Source organism: Lissotriton helveticus, chromosome 3_1 (genome assembly GCF_964261635.1).
Source record: "Lissotriton helveticus chromosome 3_1, aLisHel1.1, whole genome shotgun sequence".
Classification (NCBI taxonomy): Eukaryota; Metazoa; Chordata; class Amphibia; order Caudata; family Salamandridae; genus Lissotriton; species Lissotriton helveticus.
In genome coordinates this window covers 1264489278-1264498026 of record NC_136061.1, presented here as the reverse complement: position 1 = coordinate 1264498026, position 8749 = coordinate 1264489278, and the positions used below count along the sequence as shown (strand labels likewise).

Here is an 8749-nt window from a genome sequence, read left to right as displayed (position 1 = left end):
ATAGTGTGGCTGTACTCCGGAGTAAACAAATGTTGTATTGTTGGAAGCAAAACCGATTTGACACTGGTGGGCAGCATAATAACCCAGAATGAGCCACTGCGAGTCGGTAAAGAAATAGCCAAATGTCTTGTCATCTAATTAGTGAAGTGCAAGAATGGATGAAGGAGATTCCCTCTGTCTCTACCTACTATCTAGCAAAACCACAGCCAAGGGAATGGGCATGGCATGGCAGAATCAGAGGGGGAACAAGCCATGTTGAATTTGACTCTAGTCTGATAGTCTGGCACTGTGAAGAGACATGAGAGGTGTAGGATACGTGGGAGACCCTCTGGCTGCCGGTGAAATACCACTACTCTTATCATTTTTTCACTAACCCAGTGAGGAGGGGGGCGAGCACTGTGGGACTCTTGCTTCTGGCTCCAAGCATCCGGCACCCACCAGGCGTGACCCGCTCCGGGGACAGTGCCAGGTGGGGAGTTTGAAGGGGCAGTATACCTGTCGAGCGATAACGCAGGTGACCTAAGGCGAGCTCAGGGAGCACAGAATCCACCCGCGGAGCAGAAGGGCAAAAGCTTGCTTGATCTTGATTTTCAGTATGAATACAGACCATGAAAGCGGGGCCTCACGATCCTTCTGATGTTTTGGGTTCAAGCAGATGGTATCAGAAAAGTTACCACAGGGATAGCTGGCTTGTGGCGGCCAAGCATTCATAGCGACGTCGCTTTTTGATCCTACGATGTCTGCTCTTCCTATCATTGTGAAGTCGAATTCACCAAGTGTTGCATAGTTCACCCAATAATAGGGAACGTGAGCTGGGTTTAGACCATCGTGAGACTGGTTAGTTTTACCCTACTGATGATGTGTTGTTGTAATAGTAATCCTGCTCAGCATGAGAGAAACCGCAGGTTCAGACATTTGGTGTATGTGCTTGGCTGATGACCCAATGGCGCAAAGCTACCATCTGTGGGATTATGACTGAATGCTTCTAAGTCAGAATCCCTCCTAAACCGTAATGATATCGCAGTGCCGTGGAGCCTCGGTTGGCCTGGGATAGCCGGCCTCTCTCGGGGGGCCGGTGAATAGAGCTGCTCGCTTGGGGACCGGAGGGTGGACGCCTCCATCTCCCTTAGTACACCGCATGTTCGTGGGCACCCAGTGCTAAATCATTCGTAGACAACCTGATGGTCAGGGTTTCGTAAGTAGCAGAGCAGCTACCTCGCTGTGATCTATTGAAAGTCATCCTCTGAGCCAAGCTTTTGTCTCTGTCTGTGGGTGCCCACGGATATCCTCCTCCACCACACCCGGGGGTGGGTCCCTCTGCCGCCGGGCTGGCGAGTGGGACGCGGAATGGGTAACGCAGGCCCGTGGGAGGCCGCCTCCCCCACGTGCCTTCCGACATAGGGGCCTCCTCCTCCTGTCCCTGCCCCACTGGGGTGTGGGGACGGCGGCCACTACTCCTTGCGGGTCAGCAGGGTGACCAGATGACTTGGGCCAACCAGGGCCCCCTTCCCACTGCTCCCACACAAGTCGAGCAAGGAGGCTCCCAAACAGTGGCCTAAGAGCACCTGGTACCCTAGGCATCATTGGTCTGCAAGGGTGACTGGGTCCGACTGTCTTGGGCCATCAGGGCGCTGGGTCATTCCAGGCCATCTGGTCGCCTGGCTGTGCGACCAGATGACCCTTTGGGCTGGGTGCCCAGTTGGCCCTGCGGGCTGGGCAACCAGATGGCCCTGCGGTCTGGATGACCACACGGCCGGCCAGCCCCACTATGTGGGGGCTTAATAGTCAAGGAAAATGGGCTCCCATTTTGGACAGGCCAGCAGGGAGAGGACGTGGCCAGGGCTTAACCCTCCTTGGTTCCTGCCACTGGGCTCTGGGAAGGTGGAAGGCACACCTGCCCGAGTCAGCACCCTGAAGCCCAAGGGTTTGGGTGTGGGGGTTTACTGTCAGTAGCCAGGGCAGGGCTGCTGCAGAGTGGGAGGACTGCCTAGCTACCCGCTGTCTCCAGGGCAAGGAGCGGCAGGAAGCCAGCCCTCCATGAAAGGCTGGCCAAGCTAGAGGTGGAGCCCCAGGAAAGCTTGAAGAAGCCTGAGGCTCTCCCTGGCGTGGCTAGGGTTTGGAAGCAGGGATCGGGCCGGGGCGGCTGGCTAACTCTGCTCCGCTGCGGAGTAGGAGTTTTGCCCTATACTTCGCGTTCTCAGCCGAGCGCGGAGTAGACCAATCTCTGCACACTCCGCTGGTGGAGCAGAATTCTCTGCCCGCCCCTAGTTTTGTGTTGATATCCAACAATTACGCTGCTAAGGAATTCAGTAGATATATTCGATTTCCCTCATGTTGGCTTAAAGTTGGACTGCTCAAATGATTGCTTCAAGAGCTTTGTACATGTCTATTCATCATGAAGGTGGACTGTTGGGCTTAGATGGGTTAGCCGTGTTTATAGTAAGGTCATGCTACTGGTTGCATACTTGGGAGAAGGAGATGCTGTTTTCAAGTCTTTTAACCACATCGCTGCTTGGTAGTTTCCCCTGCTTTGCTGGACAGCAACGAAAACGGGTGTGGTCATGACGAGCTCAGCTCGTCATGAGCACCTGAGAGGTATATGCCATGACGAGCTGAGCTCGTCATGAGCATGGAAGGGGTTAAGTTACTGGAAGGGACTGTCTGATTTCCTTTGGTTTGCCATTGTACGTGAAGAGTTGCCTGCCATATTGTAGTTTAATTCTGACCCTAGGCCCAACATAGGAGGAGAACATGCTTGTGCGGGATGTCATGGGCTGCACAGGTGTTTCTTTATGAGCCATTGGTAGTTCCAGCTTAGGTAGTTTCATACTGGTTATGATAATTGTTGGATATAACACCTTTTTTGAGGGCCCTTGCTCATTAAGCTGAAATCTCCACTGAATGGGGAGAGCAGGGTGCCCTCTGTTTCATTGTCGGACTTAGTTGCTCTAGTATCAGATTAAGGTGACCTCAGGCTTTCCAGGACTTCCTCTTCTTTCTGTGGTTTTAATGAAGTTGGTATTAGTAATTTATTTTAAAGAAATCACGTGCTCACAACTGCATGCATTTCATTGTACTGCATGATGCAATAAGCTCTATTTTCATTGCAGCAGATCTCTTAAATTTATTAACACAAAGTTCTGCTACATGTGCCCATTCTGGGAATCCACATATTGCTGCCAGATAAATGGTAGGTTACTTCCTCCTTGAAACCAGTATTTTGATGGCAAATAAGAGTTGAAAGTACTGTGACCTGCTAGACGAGGTTAATCATTCTGATCATCAATCTGAGTCATTAATAACCCAGCGTCTGAAAACTGGAAGATGTTCTTTTTAACGCTGCTCCACCTCCTGCACCATGCTGTTATTTGCTCTGCTCATGTATCCTCTTATTATTCTTCCTTCTTTTGTGCTACTGCTCTCCTCTCTTTGCTTTCTTTTATTTGATTTGTGTTTATTAATTCTTAGAATTGATGATCTTTTTGTTCTGGTGATTCCTTACTTTTTTTTAAAGAGAATGGCACTCCCTGTCCTCTATTATCGCCCTTCAGCACCCCCTTTTTTCTGATTTTGCCTCCCTCTTGACTCCCCATCACAGAGTCTGCTACTGCACAACCAGTGGTTCCCGGGCTCCCACAGTCACTCACAGGGCGCTTGGAAGCCACTGAGCTCTCCACTGTTGGAATACTCGTTGGATTGCCGGTGGCAGTCCCACGTAGGGATACTTATGAAGGAGTTCTCATGCCACAGTAACAAGAGTGGGGAAGTATACTTATGTGGGGGGCAGAGGTAAGCATATATGGTAGAAGGTGAAATCTTCAATTTGATCAACTCTAGTTCCCTGGCGCAACTTTGGTTGCTGCAAAAACTGGAGGAGAAGTGCTGAAGGAAAGAAATTTTTGAATATGGTTGAGGAGAGAAGAGCAATTTATAAGAGGAATGAATTAGTCAAGCAGACTAAGTCAGGTTTCTGGCAAAAAGAGGATGAGAAATTAAATGGCAAAATGCTTGAAAATATTGCAATTCACATAGACAAACCAGTTAGTGGAAAACTTTGCATTAGAAGAGATAATACACTTTTTGATAATTACTTTGTAGGTGCAAGTAACTGTGAAGATACTTATCAGATTTTGGGAGGTTGGGGATTTAAAGGTGGAAAAGATCCTATCTTTCCTGGGATTTATTTTGTTTGTGGTGACAAAGCCTACTACAACCTTCCAGACCACTGGTATGGAACTTGTTATGTGGGAATTGTTTTTCCTAAAGTGTTTCATGTTGACAGAGATTCAGAAGGATTGTTTAAAATTCATAATTATGTAAATAGAGTTAAAAGAGAAACTTTTACTGAAGTTCTGGGAGATATATTTCAAGCTGTAATACCTTTTGTTGGTATAACCCTAAATGCAGGGAGAATCAGAAAATTGTCCACTATAGTTGATAGATTATCAACTGACACAGCTGATGGATTTCAATTAGTGAATGTTGAAGTTATTGCAATTAGATCTATGGTAATTCAAGACCGCCTTGCTTTAGACATACTCCTAGCAAAAGAGGGAGGAGTCTGTGGCATTTTACATATACAACATTGTTGTACATATATACCTGATGAAAGTAAGAATATTGAATTGTATATTAAGAATATTACACAAATGCATTCAGAGATAATTCCTTTAGAAGAAGATGATTTTACAGGGAAACTTTCAAAAAGGTTTCAAGCAATTAAAAACTGGTTTCATGATATCGGAAGTTCAATTCTTGGCAAGATTCTGGCACCTTTGATTATAATAGTATTCATTTTTATTTTGACCAAAATAGGTTGTTTGTTACATAAAAGAAAGAAACAGTTGAAAGAAAAGAAAAGAATCTATAAACTCAGAAAAGAAGAAGAAAGAGAGATCGAATTACAGGAGTTACATAGAGAGCGTTATGCTAATTCCAAAGATTATGCAGAAACAGACTTTTAGGTTTACTGATACAAATGAATTTGAATCGATTTCTTGAAAACTTAAATTATCAAAATTTTGAGTGCTGGTGTGGTGATTTGTTAATCACCAGATGAGGGAGTTGATGGAGCGAGATAGAAAACAAAATTTTGTTTAAACTCGTGAAGTCATATTTCCATAACATGAATAATAATATTAATGATTTATGATATGTCGTGCTAATACAACTTAGATTAAACTTTACACATGGGGGGACTAACATGTGTGCTCATAAACGTGCATAATTGTTGCATCTTTTTGTTCGTGCAAAATAATAAAATAATTTATTGTTTTCGTTTTTGTCATTACTAACTGCTGCAAACTTAAAAGAAGCATGTGCTTGTTTTGCTTTTCCTTGTCTGTGTGATGTCATTTCTACTATTCTAGGTGCATATAAGTCTCATGGAATAACGGAGACTGGTAGATATAAACGCTGCTTTATTTGTTTGCAATGGCTAGATAACATTTTGATTAATCGGGTGGGTTAATTAATTAGTAAATCCTGGGGTGGATACAGAATCTACATTATTTCTTACATTAATACTTTTCTTGTGTTTGTTTTATACTAGAAAGCTTAAGTTGCCTGCTTTTGGGCCTAGTCACTTGAGTCGCAGAAAAGAGCTGACTTGTAATTCTGCAAAAGTCACGAGACGCCCATTCTGAATTAAAGCGTTTATCAAAGCTGCATTCACAAAGCAAAAACTGATGTGCTGTCATCATTCTGTCGGACATGGCCAAGGTCGAAAGTGAACATTTTGTCAGCCTTAACTTGGCATCCGCGGAAGTTGCTTGGACGTAGTGAGAACAAATTTGAACATTTGTTGCAAACTCAGGAAGCTCCTGGTTTCACGTGGAAGAGACAATGGTCTTTATGAAACATGATCTAATGGAACTTTTGAAAAATGGGTGACATGTCACTTGTCACTCTCAGCCAATGGGACGTCGAAGATTTCTGAAAACTTTCCTTTGCGTAGTTTAGTTAGCGTAGAAAGGTATAAAAAGTCATGCCCCTAGGGATGGGCTGGCTGCTGCTTTCTGACTTTCAGATGAGGGTGATGTGCTGTCGGACTTTGCGTGGAGCACGTAAGAATCCTCAAAGAACTTTACTTTAAATTCTATCTATTTAGTTCAGCTAGGGACTTAGGTTTTAGAAATGTTAAACTTTAAATATTCACTTTAAGTTTGATTCACTTACTTAAATTGTATTTTCTCACTTTTCTTTACATTCATGCTTGCTTCAATGCTAATAAAATTCATTTATAAAACTATCAATTTATATACCATAATTTAGTAAATAAATCTTACTTTTGACAAACAAGCTGGTCTTGGTTATTCAGGAGTGTAGGTTACTATTAGCTAGATCACGTCGCCAATGGTGGTCATTTAAATGGTCAAGTTTTATTCTAATGACAATATTCTTTATGCAAATGTATAAAATTGTATATAGTTTGTAGATAATGTGTATATAGATTTAATCTGACCACCTGATTCAGTAGGCCCAAAATATGTCAGGTTTATAAATGGGTCCATATTTAGTATAGAATTTTGTTTATAGGTTATGAAGTTGGGTAGCGTTGTTTATGATATATTTTCTATAGGCCGCTGGATCAATTCTAAATCGTTCGTAAAATATTTCCGGGATGTTCCGTAAAACAACCAATCCGTGCGCGAAACACACCAACAAGCCAATGACAGTTGAGCTACGTCACTTTTCTGCTCAACCAATAAATTTGGAGTTTTTCCGAAGGACCAATCAGCTCACAGGCCGTCAGAGACTCAAGAGCCAATCAGAATATAGCTTGTGACGTAGGTCACCCAATCCCAGCGCGGCTCTGTGACGTACACAGCAGCTGCGGTTTCTCGTTTCTCACTACTGGCGCTTACCCCTCCTTCACAAAATCTTTTCACAGCGCCATTTTAAGAACACTTTTCAGTGTTAATTAATTCTTAACAATGACTATAAAGACAACATCTGTTCGTTTCACTATTTAGGATAGTTTACATACATTCAAGTATCCACACTTCGGAATAGACGGCGCTATTCACACTAAGGATAATATTCAATTGTTAGTAGAGTAACCTTACCCCACCCTTCTAACACGTATAATTATGAACTCGCTTTGCTCTGAACCCACCGCGAAGTGAAAGTTCTAAGAGTTCCACTTGAACATAAAATACAATTCAAACTCGCACTTTCACACTGAAATTTCCCTAATTTCAAACACACATGAAATCCGTACAGGACTCTCACCTGTTTATAGAGATCATGCACCGTTAGCAAAATAACGACGTTATCCGTACAGGGCTCTCACCTGTTTATAGATATGAAACATGTACCCGTACAGGACTCTAACCTGTTTATAGATAATCATGCACCGACGCTAATTTACCCTTCACTCAAGCTCGGATATAACTAATACTCTCATTACAGTGAGTTTTATGGAAGGCGCTTTGTCCCTATTCTCATGCTGCTCTAATTTCTTAGAAAACCCTCACTATACAAGATTCACACCTAGCCCTAAAACTGTGCTGCTCGGCGACAACACTATGGTACACGGCGATACCTCTTGTGATACTCGGCGATATCACTACAAACAGAACAGATGGCTTGCGTGACTAATTTCTCGCCACACAATCTATACCGGTATAGCTTACAGATAGCACGAAAAACAAACTCAACATGTGTTAAAACATCGATCCTATTTCCATACCATAACGCTTTAGTAACCCCTAGCAACCAACATATTACCTTGGTTACTCTTAGCAACCATCAATTTCTGCTACCTCTGCTACCAGAGAATTGATCCAGCGGCCTATAGAAAATATATCATAAACAACGCTACCCAACTTCATAACCTATAAACAAAATTCTATACTAAATATGGACCCATTTATAAACCTGACATATTTTGGGCCTACTGAATCAGGTGGTCAAATTAAATCTATATACACATTATCTACAAACTATATACATTTTATACATCTGCGAAAGGAATATTGTCATTAGAATAAAACTTAACCATTTAGATGACCACCATTGGCGACGTGATCTAGCTAATAGTAACCTACACTTCTGAATAACCAAGACCAGCTTGTTTGTCAAAAGTAAGATTTTATTTACTAAATTATGGTATATAAATTGATAGTTTTATAAATGAATTTTATTAGCTTTGAAGCAAGCATGAATGTAAAGAAATGTGAGAAAATACAATTTAAGTAAGTGAATCAAATTTAAAGTAAATATATAAAGTTTAGCATTTCTAAAACCTAATTCCCTAACTGAGCTAAATAGATAGAAATTAAAGTAAAGTTCTTTGAGGATTCTTACGTGCTCCACGCAAAGTCCGACAGCACATCACCCTCATCGGAAAGTCAGAAAGCAGCAGCCAGCCCATCCCTAGGGGCATGACTTTTTATACCTTTCTACGCTAACTAAACTACGCAAAGGAAAGTTTTCAGAAATCTTCGACGTCCCATTGGCTGAGAGTGACAAGTGACATGTCACCCATTTTTCAAAAGTTCCATTAGATCATGTTTCATAAAGACCATTGTCTCTTCCACGTGAAACCAGGAGCTTCCTGAGTTTGCAACAAATGTTCAAATTTGTTCTCACTACGTCCAAGCAACTTCCGCGGATGCCAAGTTAAGGCTGACAAAATGTTCACTTTCGACCTTGGCCATGTCCGACAGAATGATGACAGCACATCAGTTTTTGATTTGTGAATGCAGCTTTGATAAACGCTTTAATTCAGAATGGGCGTCTCGTG

General features: G+C 42.6%; 1 pseudogene; it reads left to right on the top strand.

Moving 5' to 3' along the window:
* Nucleotides 1-229: 229 nt before the first annotated feature.
* Nucleotides 230-1257, top strand: LOC144825602 (28S ribosomal RNA; annotated as a pseudogene).
* The last annotated feature ends 7492 nt before the right edge of the window (nucleotides 1258-8749 follow it).